The sequence below is a fragment of the Perca flavescens genome, chromosome 7 (assembly GCF_004354835.1).
Source record: "Perca flavescens isolate YP-PL-M2 chromosome 7, PFLA_1.0, whole genome shotgun sequence".
In the NCBI taxonomy this organism is placed as follows: Eukaryota; Metazoa; Chordata; class Actinopteri; order Perciformes; family Percidae; genus Perca; species Perca flavescens.
The window spans coordinates 2,202,080-2,220,455 of NC_041337.1; the positions used below are offsets into that span (position 1 = coordinate 2,202,080).

At 40.4% G+C, this 18,376-nt stretch overlaps 1 long non-coding RNA gene across 2 annotated transcripts in view; it reads left to right on the forward strand.

Annotated features, from left to right (window-relative positions):
- LOC114559325 (uncharacterized) overlaps positions 1-18,005 on the forward strand; it is a 31,193-nt gene extending 13,188 nt beyond the window's left edge. For both annotated transcript variants that reach the window (XR_003693073.1, XR_003693074.1), the window contains exons 3-4: positions 11,989-12,166; positions 17,898-18,005. This is a non-coding gene — a long non-coding RNA (uncharacterized LOC114559325). The remainder of the gene's footprint in view (positions 1-11,988; positions 12,167-17,897) is intronic.
- Positions 18,006-18,376: the final 371 nt, after the last annotated feature.

An 18,376-nucleotide genomic window follows, 5' to 3' on the forward strand; every position in this document is an offset into this window, starting at 1 on the left:
TATTTATAGTATCAAATCATAACAAAAGTTATCTCGAGACACTTTACAGATAGAGTAGGTCTAGACCACACTCTATAAATTCCAAAACCCCAACAATTACAGTAATTCCCTCAAGAGCAAGCATTAGCAGTGGCTATTGCGACAGTGGCAAGAAAAAACTCCCTTTTAGGAAGAAACCTCAGCAGACCCAGACTCTTGGTAGGCGGTGTCTGACGGGCCGGTTGGGGGCGTGATGAACAGTGGTGATAACAGTCACATTAGAAGTCACATTGACTTCGAAGGTTATCGTGGAAGTTCATGTCCTAGCCGGGCACATCGTGTCATACTGAGTATTGCAGTTCTCTATACCGGATCCTGACTACTCTGTGCGTATGAACATCACAGCAGGGCGTTGCGGGATGTAACGTGGCGCTGCAGAGCACGGGTGGAGGCTGCGGATGCAGCAGGACGCAGCAGGATGCGGCCGGGAAATGCTCTGCGATTCTCTGCATTTCCCGGCCGCATCCTGAAGAAACATAAGGACTCCGGGGAGTAAACTCCCCAGAGCTAGATTAGTAACAAGTATTTCTGGGACAGGATGCATACAAAAGTAACAAGTAGAGATGAGAGAGCAGCTCAGTGTGTCTTAGGGAGGAACAGCCTCCCCGGCAGTCTAGAATTGTAATAGCATAACTTAAGAGAGGCAGGTTAAAGAGAGGTGCCTGGTCGGGCTAGAACTCCCCCCAACCGGATCGGGCTGTACTGGCCTGCCTCCCTCTACTCTCGCTCGATTATTAATTATACAGTATAAAAAACTGATGACTACGAGGAGAAGCAGTGGGCCGGGTTAGGTGGACGCTTCAACTCCTCGTCCCTAACTATAAGCTTTATCAAAGAGGAGGGTTTTCAGTTTACTCTTAAATGTGGTGACGGTGTCTGCCTCTCGAACCCCGACTGGGAGCTGGTTCCATAATACTGGAGCCTGATAGCTGAAGGCCCTGGCCCCCAGTCTACTTGCAGAGACTCTAGGAACCATAAGTAGCCCCGCATTCTGGGAGCGCAGTGCTCTAGTGGGACAATAAGGTACTATGAGCTCTTCTAAGTATGATGGTGCTTGACCATTTAGAGCTTTGTAAGTCAGGAGGAGGATTTTAAATTCAATCCTATATTTCACTGGAAGCCAATGCAGAGAAGCTAATACAGGAGAAATATGATCTCTTAGTTCTCGTCAGAACACGTGCTACAGCATTCTGGATCAGTTGGAGAGTCTTAATGGACTTATTTGGGCAACCTGATAATAAGGAATTGCAGTAATCTAGTCTAGAAGTAACGAATGCATGGACTAGTTTTTCAGCATCGTTTTGAGACAGGATATTCCTAATTTTGGCAATGTTACGAAGATGGAAAAAGGCTATTCTTGAGGTTTGTTTTAAGTGGGCGTTGAAGGATATATCCTGATCAAAAATAACTCCTAGATTTCTGACAGCAGTGCTGGAGGCCAGGGTAATACCATCCAGAGTAACTATATCTTTCGAAAACGAAGTTCGGCGGTGCGTTGGTCCTATCACAATAACTTCAGTTTTGTCTGAGTTTAACATCAGGAAATTGTGGGTCATCCAGGATTTTATATCCTCAATACACGTTTGAAGTCTTGCTAACTGACCACTTTCATCTGGCTTAATTGACAGATATAATTGGGTATCGTCTGCGTAACAGTGATAGTTAATCGAGTGTTTCCTAATAATATTACCTAGAGGAAGCATATATAAGGAAAATAGAATTGGTCCAAGCACTGAGCCTTGAGGAACGCCATGGCTAACTTTAGCGTGCTTGGAGGGTTTATCATTAACATTAACAAACTGGGATCGTTCAGAGAAATAGGACTTAAACCAGCTTAGTGCGATTCCTTTAATGCCAACTAAGTGTTCCAGTCTCTGTAACAGGATAGTATGGTCAATAGTGTCAAATGCAGCACTAAGATCTAGTAGAACAAGAATGGAGACAAGTCCTTTGTCTGCAGCAGTTAGAAGGTCGTTAGTAATTTTCACCAGTGCCGTCTCTGTGCTATGATTCTTTCTAAATCCTGATTGAAAATCATCAAATAGACTGTTGCTATGTAGAAAATCACATAACTGATTAGCAACCACCTTCTCAAGGATCTTGGATAGAAAGGGAAGGTTAGATATAGGTCTATAGTTTGCTAAGACCTCAGGATCTAGGGTGGGTTTTTTCAGAAGAGGTTTTATCACAGCAATTTTAAATGACTGCGGTACATAACCTGTTAGTAAGGACATGTTGATCATATCTAATAATGAAGTGTTTACCACGGGTAACGCTTCTTTGAGTAGCCTCGTTGGGATGGGGTCTAAGAGACAGGTAGACGGCTTAGCTGAGGATATCTTTAACATTAATTGTTGAAGGTCTATAGGATAAAAGCAGTCCAAGTATATGTCGGGAGTCGTCGTTCTTTCTAGCGGTCCTGCATTTAAAGATGAACTGTTAGAAGTTAAGGGCAAAAGGTGATGAATTTTATCTCTAATTGTTATAATTTTATCATTAAAGAAGCTCATGAAGTCATCACTACTCAGAGCTAGAGGAATAGATGGCTCAGTAGAGCTGTGGCTATCTGTCAGCCTGGCTACAGTGCTGAAAAGAAACCTTGGGTTGTTCTTGTTTTCTTCTATTAATGATGAGTAATAGTCTGATCTGGCCTTTCTTAGGGCCTTCCTATAGGTTTTCAGACTGTCTTGCCATTCCAAACGGGATTCCACCACTTTGGTGGAGCGCCACTTACTTTCGATGTTTCGTGAGATTTGTTTTAATTTGCGAGTTTGGGAGTTATACTAACTCACTCTGTTTGTTTTTTTATTTTTTATTTATTTATTTTTTTATTTTTTTGTCACCGCTGTCAACACTGTGACAAATCCTTCACAACATCAAAATATTTAAAGATTCATCAGAGAGTTCACATTGGACATAATCTACCCAGCTGTGATCAATGTGGGGCAGCTTTCACATGACATAGTACCCTAAAAAAACATCAACGCATTCACACTGGAGAAAAGCTGTACATCTGATCTGAGCTTCCTGCTTCTTACAGTGCAGACGCTCTATTGCTTGCTCCTGCCTCTGCTTGCATATTTCTGCTGATAATCTTGCTTTTCCTCTGAGAGAAACTATGAGCAGCGGCTCTTGGATACTTATAAATCACTGGACTATACATTTTTTGTAAACATAGTAGCTATTGTCATATTTGAACATTTTCTTGCTCAAGCCTGTCCTAAAATGACTGTAGCTAAAGCTAATTAGCAGCAAGATGCCACCCTTCTCCATAGAGGACTACTACAAACTCCTTCAGAAGATTGCAGTTCTGGAAACCAAAATTTACCGGTTAGAAGTAAATATGGAAGTGAACGGATCATGTGGAAATGAAACCACTTTACCAGTGACCCAAAACAATGGACAAAAGCATGCTAACACACGGCTAACTAGCACCAGCAAGACCACAAAGAAACAGGAGGGCTGTGGAACTGATAATAAATCAACAAGTGGCAGTCCTCCCTGGAACTCTTTTGGTGCAAAGCCTAAGAGTAAATCATTTTCCTGGGAAATGGGAGGACAACTAACAGGCAGGACACAGCGCCCTGAGATTTGTGATATGACCGGCTGGCCTGTATTACCACCCAGGCAGAGTGCCTCTTCAACCCCTGTACTTAGTAGGACACGGTCGTGGACAGCTGCAAAAGGAAAAATCAGCAACAAAATGCCTCCCCAACAACTGAGTGTGCAGGTGAAGAACAGATTTGCTCCTCTGCTGCAGGACCCTGGACATGACCTGGATTACGTCTCATCGTCACACAGCAGGGTAAGGACTGAGAGCAATTCTAAAAGTAAAAAGCTACATGGAAAGCTAATGACTGGGCCCCAAACTCTGATTGTGGGTGACTCTGCTGTGAAAGATATAAAAAGCAGTAAAAACACCAAAATACTCTGTTTTCCCAAAGACATGGTGTCTGACTTGGCCCAAAGAATCCCAGATATCGTAGCAGCACACCCAACTGTGAAGAACATTATACTGCATATAGGGTCAAATGATTTTGTAAAGCAAAAGTCTGAAGTGCTGAATTGTGACTTTATGACTCTGCTGAACACAGTCAGCTCCCTAAACGCAAAGGTGTTTGTCAGTGGCCCTATACCGGCAGTCAGAGGAGGAGCTGAGAGTTTCGGCAGACTGTTGGCACTGAACAGATGGCTTTCAACTGCATTGCATTCAGTGCTGTACCAACAACCATTCTATGCAGTTCATTGACAATTTTAACATTTTCTGTGGCTGCAGACATCTTTTTAAATCAGATGGACTATTCCTTAACAAGCCAGGAGTAAAGCTGTTCACCTCTAGCCTACTTTACTTTCTGCAACACACATCTGCTCCCTTGGCCAAGGACACGAGACAAGATGAACCAAAACAAGAGGAAGACACAACAAAGTGCGGCAGTGAGCCACCACAGCCCCCACCCGAGCAAAGATTTGACCATGGGAGACCAAAGAGCGGAGATGAGAAATCTCAACCCCCCTTCTCACCCGTCCAACACTCCTCAAACCCCTTTGACAACCACAAAAGCTTTGAGGACCTCTTTAAGGATACGTCACTCTCCCCTCTTTCCCCCATCCCCATGTTGGAGTTCACTGACCAGATGAAGCAGCTGGTAAATGCTGGAACCAAGTATGCCCCCCTTCCTTCTCCCATTGTAAAACGCCAGGCACCTCTGCCCCCTCAAGGACGGCAGTTAACTCCTTCTCCCCAAACTGATAAGGATGCTTGTGTGCAAAATGCAGTAAGCATTAACTGATATGGGCCGGGTCCAGGCTGCATGCCTAGTAGCACTCATGACTTTTTCCAAGACAAGCCTGGGCCCTACGTATTAGATTCTTCCACAATTTATGTTGTGATAGGTAATAGAAAAAGAATGGTGAATAAGCACGGAACTGCAAACTTTGCAAATTTAGCATCCATTCCTCGTCAGCCACAGTCTGTCCCAAAAAATGAAAACGCGCTAACACTAGCACTACTAAACGTTAGGTCTTTGGCGGGAAAATCATTTTTAATCAATGATTTTATTATCAACCACAATCTTGATTTTATGTTTTTAACTGAAACCTGGTTGGACCATAATAACAGTGCTGCTGTTCTCATTGAGTCAGCCCCCCCTTAACTTCAGTTTTATGAGTGAGAATAGAGTGAATAAGAAAGGAGGTGGAGTCGCCATTTTGTTTAATGACTCATTCCGATGTACGCAAATATCTTACGGAAATTTTGCTTCTTTTGAATATGTGGCTCTTCAGCTAAGATCCTCCCCTCAAGCTCTACTTCTAAATATCTACAGGCCACCTAAATACTATGCAAACTTCTTTGACGATTTTAATGAACTGCTGTCTATAATATGTATTAACTTTGACCGTGTAATTATTGCTGGTGATTTCAACATTCATGTTGACAACCCCCAGGACCGAGGGACCAAAGAACTGTGTTGTGTTTTTGAGAGCTATGGACTGACTCAGCATGTGACACAGCCCACGCACAATAAGGGGCACACTCTGGACTTGATTATCTCCAAGGGTCTGAACATTTCCAAGGTTGTGGTGACTGATGTTGCTCTCTCTGATCATTCCTGTGTTTTCTTTAACGACACTATCTCTCTGCCCAAAAGTGTTCAAACAAAGTTAATCAGAAAACGGTATATTACTGAAAACACCAGTGAATCATTCATTCAGCTTTTCTCCTCTACACCCGCCCTCACTGGGGCCTCAGTCACTGAGCTTGTAGATAATTTCAACTGTAAAATTACGAATGTTATTGATGCTATTGCTCCCACTAAGGTCAAAGCTGTCTCTGGTAAGAAAAGATCTCCATGGAGAAATGTTATAGTTGTGAGAACAGAAAAAAGAGAATGTCGAAAAGCTGAAAGCAGTTGGCAAAAATCTAATCTCCAGGTCCATTATAACACTTATAAAGAGAGACTTCGCATTTATAATATGGAACTAAGGAATGCAAGGCGGTCCTTTTTCTCTGACATTATTGCCAGAAACAATAATAATTCACGTGCTTTGTTTGCTACTGTTGATAGATTAACAAACCCTCCAGTACCAATAGCATCTGAACTGTTGTCTTCCAAGGCTTGCAATGACTTTGCCTCCTTCTTCACAGACAAAATTCAGAAAATTAGACAAACAGTCAGTGCTTCCATATCAAGTACAGGATATGTGTTGTCACAATGTGCACGCAAAACAAATTCCAACATGACACAATTTCATACGATCAACCTTAAAAACCTGGAGGACATTATACAACATCTGAAAACCTCCTCCTGTTGCCTTGATATTCTACCAACGGGTGTTTTCAAAAATGTTTCGAATTGTTTGGCTTCTCATCTTCTACAGATTGTAAACACGTCTCTGCTCTCAGGTATCTTCCCACAGGCCTTGAAAACTGCAGTCATCAAGCCACTCCTAAAAAAGAACAATCTAGACACGACACTAATGAGCAACTATAGGCCAATATCAAACCTTCCATTTTTAAGTAAAATCATAGAAAAAGTGGTTTTTCAACAACTCAACCTTTTCTTATCGCTAAACAACAGTTTTGATGCCTTCCAGTCAGGTTTTCGACCACACCACAGCACTGAGACAGCTCTTGTTAAAGTCTTTAATGACATCCACTTAAACACAGATAGTGGCAAAATTTCAGTCTTAGTATTACTTGATCTCAGTGCTGCATTTGATACGGTAGACCATGACATATTGCTTGACCGATTGGAAAACTGGGTTGGTCTTTCTGGCTCAGTACTAAAGTGGTTTGAATCCTATTTAAAGAATAGGGACTACTTTGTGTCTATAGGTAATTATACATCTGAGCATACAAATATGACGTCATGGAGTTCCCCAAGGCTCAGTTCTGGGGCCTCTTCTGTTCAACATCTACATGCTTCCACTGGCTCAGATTATGGAAAACAACAAAATAAGTTACCATAGTTATGCGGATGACACACAAATTTACATAACCTTATTGCCAGGGAACTATAGCCCAATACAACAATTAAATATGTGCATTGAACAGATTAATGATTGGATGTGCCAGAACTTTCTTAAATTAAATGAAGAAAAAACGGAGGTGGTTGTTTTTGGAGCAAAAGAGGAACGATTGAAAGTCAGCGCTCAGCTTCAAACGACAATGTTAAAAACAACAGACAAAGCCAGAAATCTTGGTGTAGTCATGGACTCAGACCTAAATTTTAAAAGCCACATTAACATAATTAAAAAATCAGCCTATTATCCCCTTAAAAATATACCAAGGGTTAAAGGACTTATGTCTCAGCAGGATCTGGAAAAACTTGTCCATGCTTTTATCTTCAGTAGACTTGACTACTGTAACGGTGTCTTTACAGGTCTCCCTAAAAAATCAATCAGACAGCTGCAGCTGATTCAGAACGCTGCTGCTCGAGTCCTCACTAAAACCAAGAAAGTGGATCACATCACTCCAGTACTGAAGTCTCTACACTGGCTTCCAGTGCCTCAAAGAATTGATTTCAAAATACTTTTACTGGTTTATAAATCACTAAACGGTTTAGGGCCAAAATACATTTCTGATCTGCTACTACATTATGACCCACCCAGACCTCTCAGGTGGTCTGGGACAGGTCTACTTGTTGTCCCCAGAGTCAAAACTAAACAGGGGGAAGCAGCGTTCAGTTTTTATGCTCCACATATCTGGAACAAACTCCCAGAAACCTGTAGGTCCGCTGCAACTCTGTTCTTTTAAATCTAAGCTAAAGACCTATCTTTTTGATGTTGCTTTTCTTTAAATAATCTATTTTATTAACTTTAATTTCTTATACTGCACTGTAACTTTTATTCTTATACTGCACTATCAATTTTATTCTTGTCTTTTAATGTTTTTAATTTGTTTATTATTGTTTTTTAATTGTTTTCTAACTGCTCTTTAATGTTTTATGTAAAGCACTTTGAATTGCCCTGTTGCTGAAATGTGCTATATAAATAAAGCTGCCTTGCCTTGAAAGAATTTACCCTGAGCTACATTAGAGAGAGAGTTTGCCTGTCAATACTGATCAGTATATGAATGACACTGGCATTTGTTACACCAAATCATGATGACTGGCGGAGAAAAAGCAAAAAACTTCTCAGATGTTCAGGAATTGCTGCCAATTATAACTTCAGCCTGTTCTTGCACAAAGTAGGGAAACCTGATTTATAGACTACATTGATTAATAAAACGGCAGGCATTACAGCACTGGGGGACAGCTTTGATATACCAGACGTATATGATAAGATTTAACAGAACTATATATTATATTCAAACAAGCCTTAGTGATAAAAGTGAAGATTATATATAATATTTATTTAAAACACTTTGCTGTCTGACATTTCCCTCTGGAAACAGCCGGTTTCACCCAGAGTGGCGAGGACCTGTATTTAGACCGGGATGGCACGCTTCCGGTGCGATGCCCTCTCTACTGGACCCAATTCAGTACATAGATCCAAGAGCTCAGCTTTAGGGAATCTAAATTGGCATATTAACCAGTCATCGTCATGGTCCCTGAAGTTTCTGTCCTGATTCTTCCATTAGGGGTTAGTCCTCCTGCAGGGCCAGCAGTGCCATCATGCAGCATTACGCACGGGGGTCACCGCAGTATTTATATTTTTACAACAATTTGTGATTGTTAACACCTTGCCAACACAGCATCAACTAGTGGTACCCCCCAACCCGAGATACAATGTGAAGACAAAAGAAAGCGTAATAGGCAAACACACTTTTCTTCATGCAGGTTTTGTCACAAACTATATTAAAGTTTGGACCAATAACGAGGACATTAATTGTAACGATTGTGCGAGAGCTTAACGGCTGTATTTTCAGACTTTGACATTTGATGATATGCACAGTATTAAAGACAGATATTTAGGTATTTACACTGTGTTCTGCAGGGACTGTAATAATGAGAGGGCCTCTCATCCAGCCCTTTCTTCTACCAGATACCCTCCTCCTCCTCCTATGTTTATAGAATATGTTGATATTTAAAGGATAACTTCTGTATATTTCATCCTGGACTCTGTCTCCCCATGGTTCTGTGTCTAAGTGACTGATTGGAACAACAGAAAGCAGACCTGTCTGATCTGAGAGGTCTGGAGGGTTCATAATGTAGCAGCAGATCAGAATTGTATTTTGGCCCTACACCGTTCAGTGCTTTATAAGCAGTAGCATTCTGCTGCTTGCTGCTTCTGTAGCATTGCTTTCAAATCTATCAGGTCAGAAGAGTCAATGGCTTTCTGTTTGATCACTTGATCTGGGTGAACCTGTAGCAGATTGCATAGCACAAACAGAGGGGAGAGAAGAACTCCTAGCCTTACATTCATTAGGCTCTCCCTCCTGTTCCCAACGGATCGCTGCTTCTCTGACACCCAGTAAAGGCCACTGGGGGTTTGGACAGACTAACTGTTCAGCTCACTGCATAAAGGTTACCAAATATTTTCAATGAACTGGTCACGTAACAGAGCATCAGAATTAGGCATACCATCAGAGGGACTGTGTTTAAAAGTGGTTCATAAATGTATATTTTCAGACTATAATTCAGTCCGTTCGCTACTGTCTAAAACACATTTTCTCTCTGTTTTATAATAGTGGCTGAGCTCCTTCACATATTATATGCTTTGCTTCCTCTAAAATCTAGAAATTAGTAAATTGAATGCACACTGTAAACAATGACTGTAACAGAGTGTTCATCAGTTGTTTCCCCCCAGGAAAATACAAGGTCAATACTCATTGAGGTGTCCTCTCCCTGTTGTTACATGAATGTACAGTAGCCTACACTATATACAGTAGTCATTGGTCCAGTAAACTAAGACTATAATTAAGGAGGATTGTATAATTAGGATATGGTTTTAGAATTGTACAATCCTCCCAAATTATAATCCCAGTTTACTGGAGAGAACCAGCGGTGGATGAAGTATTCAGATCCTCTACTTAAGTAAAAGTACTAATACCACACTGTCAAAATACTCTGTTACAGTAAAAGTCCTGCAGTGAAAATGTTACTTCTGTAAAAGTCTGAGAGTATCATCAGGAAAATGTAGTTAAAGTATTAAAACCTTGTAGAAAGAGTAAAGGATCCAACCATCTCAGCTGACTTGTAGGCCGTTATATTGTTGGCTAGTTTACTTTAGAATCAAACATCAGATTTTATAAACTACATGTGTTCTGTGTGCAGAAATCTTAATGTGTAAAGTAACTAGTAACTAAAGCTGTAACAGATGAATGTAGTGGAGTAAAAAGTACAATATTTCTCTCTGAAATGTAGCGGAGTAGAAGTAGAAAGTGGCATGAAAAGAAAAGACTCGAGTAAAGTACAAGTACCTCAACATTTGGACTCAAGTACATTACTGGAGTACATGTACTTAGTTACACTCCACCACTGGACAGAAGAACACACATTGTGTGCTAAGAATGGCAGATAAAATAAACAAGGAAGAGGAACAAACGTGATCCTTTACTGTTAAAGAATAGAAAAGAAATAAATGATCTAAAAAGATGTATTGGTCTCTGAGCAGTCTGCCATTAGAACCATTATAGAAACACGTGTATAGGACTTTATATATTACCCTTCATCACTGACTTCATTATAGAAACACGTGCATAGGACTTTATATATTCATCACTTCATCAGAAACTGATAGGACTTTATTATTAGACTTCATTATAGAAACACGTGCATAGGACTTTATATATTACCCTTCATCACTGACTTCATTATAGAAACACGTGCATAAGACTTTATATATTACCCTTCATCACTGACTTCATTATAGAAACACATGTATATGACTTTATATATTACCCTTCATCACTGACTCCATTTAAAACACATTTAAAACTTTATCAACCTTTTCTAATTATCTCAACAACTGCTGTAATATATTCACCAAACTTCTAACAACAATATGAACAGCAGTCTTCATACAGCAATATAACAGCACCAACCATACATGAATAATGATTGAAATAATAACAGTATTAAACTGAACAGCAACATGTACCTGTTGTATTTTAATGCAGGCTAATGACAATAATAACAATCAGGTAAACCACTGCTGAGTGAACAGAACAGGCTGTTAGCATGGAATAAATCTCCATGGTAATTTAGGCTCCTCTGCTTTCCTGAAACCGAGTCAAGACTTAAATAATCCGCTGGCTAGCTTTTGTGACACACAGTAACATAAAAAAGATCTTGTCTTCTATTCGGATATTGTTGCAAAAATATATTCAACTCACGTAATACATCAAATGTAGGTTATCAAACTGAGGGCTATAAACATATCTAAATAAATATACATCAATCCATCAGTTTTTCTAATAATCTTTACAGTTTAAAAAGTTACAACAGTAGATTAGATTAGAATAGATTCAACTTCATTGTCATTGTGCAGAGTACAAAGACAACGAAATGGAGTTTGCGTCCAACCAGAAGTGCCAAAAAAAGCAGAAAAGTGCAATATGATAAACAAAGTATAGACAGGTATAGACAGGTGGTGTATAGACAGGACAAGAAATATAGTGCACTTTGGACAGTAGTATACAGTTGGTTTACAGAAGATGGTTTAGAGTAATATAAATTAAATACAAATATGTGCAGTGTATTAGCAGTTATCTTATAAGAGCAGAATAAATATGGCTATGTAATATGAACAGTGTATGAACAACATGTAAAGAGATGTGCAATGTAGTAGCAATAACATTATAATAGTAAGAATAATATAGATATATGCATTGTATTAACTGAATATATTATGAGAAAAACAGAACAAATATGGATATTTAGTATGAACCATATAGACAGATCTAAACCAGTAAAACATGGTTCATAAATGTAACAAAATATATCTTCATGAAAGAAATCAAAACAAAAAAGTGAAACTAGAATAACGGGGCTTTTATTTTGACAGCGGTCTCCCCGGAAGTCGTGTTTGTTGTTGTTTGCCCGTGCTGAGCAGCGGGAGCAGTGAGGAGAGAAGCCGTTAGCTGAATCCAGATCAGGGAATCCCAAACAGCGTTTCTTAGTCTGTTCATCAGAGATGGAGCGGCACCGGGAACACACGGAGGAGACCAAGCTGCGGGGAGAAGGTTAGTCTGACAGGCTAACTGCTCTCATAATCACGCTAAGCTAATGTTAGCCTGTTAGCCGCATGCAGCTAGGTCCTGAAGCTAATGTGTTTTTATATCAGCGTACTAACTTTATCCTCCCAGTCCTAGATTCACTTCTGGAAGAAGTATTCAGACCCTTTACTGTAGTTACAGTACTAATACCAGTGGCATGAAAAGAAAAGACTCAAGTAAAGTACAATTACCTCAACATTTGGACTGAAGTACAAGTACTGGAGTAAATGTACTTAGTTACATTCTATCGCTGCCTACATTATAACCATCCAGTCTTTTTTCCACTGGCCAAAAAGTGATTGCAGCTTGAGGCAGAAAAGGTTGTTTCTGCCTCAAAATGACTAGAGTTTATTCATGAGGCTTTTATCTGACAGATTATAGCCCATACTGAACTTTCTACCTGTTGAAATACCTTTTTAAAGGGCCAGTACACCCAGTAACACACCGTTTTCTAAGGAAGTTGTTGAGTCTGACTCTGCCAGGCTAGAGAACACTTGGGAGGTAAAAAGATACATTTCACCACATAAGAAGCTATGAGCTGAAATATATATTTTTGAAAAGTTGAAGGCTTAATCTGTGATGCTGTCAAAGCTGGAAGAAGAAATTAATCAGCTTCAGAGGGGGGAGGCAGTGTTTCCCACAGAAAATTAGTTAGTTAAGGTGGTAGGGTTGGCATCTGCCAATAATAATATAATAATTTATAATTAATAAATAACCTGCTTTTCAAAAATGTGCAATTTTAAGCTCATTAAACTATTTAAAAAAGGGCTATAATAGTTGTACTCGCATGGCTCCCATTATCCTCTGTAACACGCTCTCTGCCACTTTGCCTGACAACTCTCCTCCAAAACACACAGCTCTGAGATAATAGCTCAGCCAATAGATTCACTCACTCAAAGCAGATAGTATGCGTGAAATAAAAACTTGGTAGTGTTAACTACGCTCACTAACCGGGTGTAGTGATTAAAAAAACAGACATCAGCTGTGTCTCACAGAGACAAGAGCAGCAGCCGGGACAGTAAGATTCCATTCGTGAGAGGTGATGGATAGTTCCAGTCACTTCGTCAAGTCTTCACTTCGTTGAAACAAGAGAAGAAAGCCTCACTGATGTGAAGAACAGGACAGATATACATATAGAAATGCTCTCTGCCTGCCATATGCCAACGCTCCGGAAAGTCTATCACCCGGTCTCTGCCCGGGCATGCCCAGCTGGCCGCACATTTGTTGACAAACTCTGACGCGCACGCGACGGTGAAATGGCGATTTATCCCTTAATTACAAACATCATACAAACTATACATATATCAACAGGCACATGCAACCTAGCTAGCAGGTGAAGAACTCAAACAACAAAGTCACCAGCTAACTTACTTTAAATTTGCAACAACTATAGACTAATAAGCGTCTGCGCTACTCTTCGGGATGCACTTGGCGGCCTTTTGTGCAGCAGATTTTTTTTTTGACTACCTTGTTAAGGCGCTAGGGTTCCCCAGCTTAGGCGGCCGCCCGAACAGCAAAGTGGTGCGGGAAACACTGGGGAGGGTGTCACATGTTATAATAATATAAAATATATCCATACATATCATTTATAAATAAATATAAATCAGTCCATCAGTTGTCAAAAATGTTGATTTGTAACTTTTGGGAACAGGAAATTGGAGAAGTGTGTGTGTGTGTGTGTGTGTGTGTATACGCATGCGTGCGTGTGTTAGTGTGTGTAGGTCTGTATGTGTCAACTTCAAAGGATGGAGGGTGTCACATTTATAATAATATAAAATATATCCATACATATCATTTATAAATAAATATAAATCAGTCCATCAGTTGTCCAGACAGTTGATTTGTAACTTTTGGGAACAGGAAATTGGAGGTGTGTGTGTGTGTGTGTGTGTTGTTTTTCTAACAACAGCAGTGACCATAGAGCTAGTTTGTGTCTTTTAGCTCATAGCTTTAGCAGCAGACTGTTGTACGTCCTGCTGTTAGAATCCTCTACAGTGAAATACAGTCACACTTTAACACCGTTTAGCTGTCAGCATTTAAACCGTGTTTAATCTATCTGCTAGCTAACGGTAGTCTAACATACACGGTACCTGCTGCCAAGTGTAACGTGTTATTAGTGTTAACTAACGTCACATGCAGCAATGCTACTGTTGCCTCTAACGTCTGTTTTCGGAGCATCAGAGAGCATTTAAGTTGCACCGACATCCACATTGCTATTCCGTCCGGTAGATAGCGGTCAGTTTGGCACCAGTGCCATATTAGCGCTGGATTATAACATGCGCCATTTAGGTGAACCGAAAATTTAGTTGCCTGTCTCTTTTTACGGCAACCCTCCATAGAGATTCATCAGCTTACTTTAAGTTACAGCGACAGTAAACATTTATTTCACACTATTATTAGGGGTGAACTTTGCAATTGATCAGCAGTTCACATGCATTCCAAACCGTGAGTCTTCAACTATGTTCTGTTACACCACTGTTGTCATGACAACGTTGACAGCTGCGAGCCTTTGACGTTCGGGTCAGCTAACTGCCGTTCACGTTTAATATTACTGAGTTAACTGTCTGATAACAGGCTATGCTACACGTTTAATATTACTGAGTTAACTGTCTGATAACAGGCTATGCTACACGTTTAATATTACCAAGTTAACTGTCTGATAACAGGCTATGCTACACGTTTAATATTACTGAGTTAACTGTCTGATAACAGGCTATGCTACACGTTTAATATTACTGAGTTAACTGTCTGATAACAGGCTATGCTACACGTTTAATATTACTGAGTTAACTGACTGATAACAGGCTATGCTACACGTTTAATATTACTGAGTTAACTGTCTGATAACAGGCTATGCTACACGTTTAATATTAAAGAGTTAACTGACTGATAACAGGCTATGCTACACGTTTAATATTACTGAGTTAACTGACTGATAACAGGCTATGCTACACGTTTAATATTAAAGAGTTAACTGTCTGATAACATGTTCAATATTATTGAAACCAAACTTTCATGGCGAGTTCAGGGTCGGCTAACTGGCGTTCACGTGTCCTGCAGACACGAGAAAGTGAGACTTCACCATATTCTGTCAGTGAAGGCTACGTCACGGTGAGGATGTCACTTTCCAAATATGTGAAGAAAAGAAAAGTTGACCAAGAATACAGAGTTTTCAAAGACGAGTGGTCTGAAAAATATGCGTTAATTTTCCTTGAATCTAGCATGAAGCACTTGTGTTTGATTAGCACAGAGACCGTTGAAGTTGGGAAGTGTGGAAATGTTAAACGCCACTATGACACTAAGCACGAATATTTCCAACAGCAATATCCTCAGAATACAGAGGTGAGAACAACAAAACTTGGTCAGTTCAAATCTTCCTATGAATCAACTACCACGTTTTCTGTGAGATCTGTGACCCAGCGAGAGAGTGAAGCCTCTCTCTGGGTAGCCTTTATATTACTGGGCCTTGTTGTTTTTAAGGTCAGCTTGTTTAATCAGGTTTTTCAGGCATGAAAACAAAAACAGTTTGCTTATTTAGTTTGTAACATTTACTTTTTTAGGCATGAAAATCAATCAGTGAAGATTGTTCTCTTTTTGTTAACATTTCTTCTAAAACTAAACTGTACACCTGTACATTTTATCATAAATGTTGGAGCTGCTTGGTTCAAAAACAACCATTTCGGTGCAGACAGAGCCATTTCTTTGGCACTAGTTTGGAATATACTGTATTTTGAAAATTTCTAACACTTTAATGTATGTTGCTTTTAAAGTTAGAGTTGCTTTAATTTAGGCAATAGATTGCAGTCAAACATTTTTTCCACTAGGCTTGAATGTCATTTTTATCTGACTGCCTTAAACTTGAATTAACCTAACAAACGTATTGCTTTAAGTTATAAGCTAGTTTAATAAAAGTAAATTGCTTATTACCAATCGTTCTGAACCTTTGGCCTTGTATATAAATAGCTATAGTGTGTAGTTTCTGTAGCCAACGTGGTCCTACTCAGATTCTAGTCAGAATGTGAGTCTGAAACCGCTCCATTGGGCTGTGATTAAGGGGCGTGTTCCAACCGAACCGGTAAAGAAAATACCTCTGCATTCATTGGATAGACCTACAAACAATCAGAGGAACAGAACTCAACTCAACTGTCAACAGAACTCAACACCGTGTATCGTCTCCATAGCAACCATTCTTTGCACAATGCTTTCGTTCTAACTTCCGACTTTTAGACTTTTTCTGAAGCTGGATATATCATTTGTTGCATGTAAATATAAATGTGGATAACATTAGTGATAGTGACATGCTCGCTACAGTTTAATTTCTAGAGATGAATCGGCGAAAACACGTTTTATTTCTCTGATTTACGGCTTTGTTCTAACGCCGCTGGGTGCTCTCTCTCTTCACTCACTCTCTATCTCGCTCCACCATATAACGTTACAGTGCTTTTGGGCGGTTGTTGAGGCTCCGCTCCGTCTAAAACTCTGCCAATTCGTAAAGCTGCTTGTAACGCAGAAATAAAATGGATTAATGATCATTTTATTCATATAGTTTATATCTGACTTTACCAGCTGACTTCTCTGTTGGCCGTTGAAACAGGTGAAGCCTCTTACGTTCTAAACCAGCCTCTGCCACTTGAACAGCTGAGTCGTAGCCACACCATCAGCTGGTTTGAGACTGGCTGGTTGAGGATTTTAAAATGAATGCGCTGTCGATATCTTCTGTAACAGACGCGATGGTGGAATCTACACATCTCAATTCTCCAGCGGCGGCCACCTGTTGTAAACAAATTCGACCCAAGTGCTCTTTTGTGACGTGATTGCTGTTACTGTTGATCATCTGTCCGACAATCTGATTGGTCCGAACAGATCTTGTTCGAGTATAATTGCTCCTCAACGGATCGAGTCCAGACCGAACTTCCCGACCTCGAATGTTGTGGGCGGGGCTAAGTTTGGCTGGCATCCAGGCTATAGTTTTTGTCTCCCCCATGAGGAATTCTAAGTAATGACAACAACATTGTCAATGTGTCCACACTATACAAGACTTCCGTGATCGCGCTCCTGAAAACAAACGAGTACTGTGACCCGAATCTGAAAAAACTCAGCTGGGACCAGGGACCAGCAGACCTGACAAAATGGTGGAAGATGTGGAGATATGATGATGTAGCTAAGATAAGTGCAGTAGTATTTGCCAAACTCGGCTCCAGTCTGGATAAGAAACTCCACCAGATAACTAAATCAGTGAGCTCAGTGGGAGGGAAACACCTGCGTAACTGCGTCTCTCTTGCAGCTTAAGTATGCATTCACACGAAAAAAGTGATTGTGTGATTCTGTACAGGGTTGTGCGGCAGCGGGAGTGTAATTAATTGTCCCATCTGTGTGATGTACTGTTGTGTTCTTTAAACCCCCAACGTAGCACAAATAGACTTTATATTTCACAGTTCCTGTTTCCCATCAGATGGTTTATAGATCTGGACGTTTCTCAGCACACTTGAAGGCAGCTTCATTTCCCGGAGAAAAGAGAGAAAGAAAAGAGACTGAGGAACTGAGGAAACAGTCAGCTGATACACAAATTCCCGGGCAGTTCAGAGCTAGTGTTTGGTGTTTAGAAACTTTCTTGTGGCAGAGATAGAGGCAGTGATCTCAGCTAATTAGCAAAGTATTGTTGAGACTGATGTTTAATGTATGTCTGTCTGTGTTTCAGCTTTACCTCCAGTCGTTCTGGAAGTGATTGTTATTAAAGAGGAGCAGCAGGAGTGTAGCTCCAGTGTGGACCAGCAGGGGCCAGACCCCCCCCCACACATTAAAGAGGAACAGGAGGAACTGTGGAGCAGTCAGGAGGGAGAGCAGCTTCAAAGGCTGGAGGAGGCTGATATCACCAAGTTCCCATTCACTCCTGTCCCTGTGAAGAGTGAAGATGATGAAGAGGAAGCTCAGTCCTCACAGCTTCATCAGAGAAAAACAAAAACATTCAGCTGCTCTGAGTGTGGGAAAAGATTTGGCTTCAAGGGAAGTCTGAAGATACACATGATAACTCACACAGGAGAGAAACCTTTTAGCTGCTCAGTCTGTAAGAAATCTTTTACACAGAGAGGAAATTTACAGTCACACATGAGAACTCACACAAGAGAAAAGCCTTTCAGCTGCTCTGAGTGTGGTAAAGCTTTCTCTAATAAAGGAAAC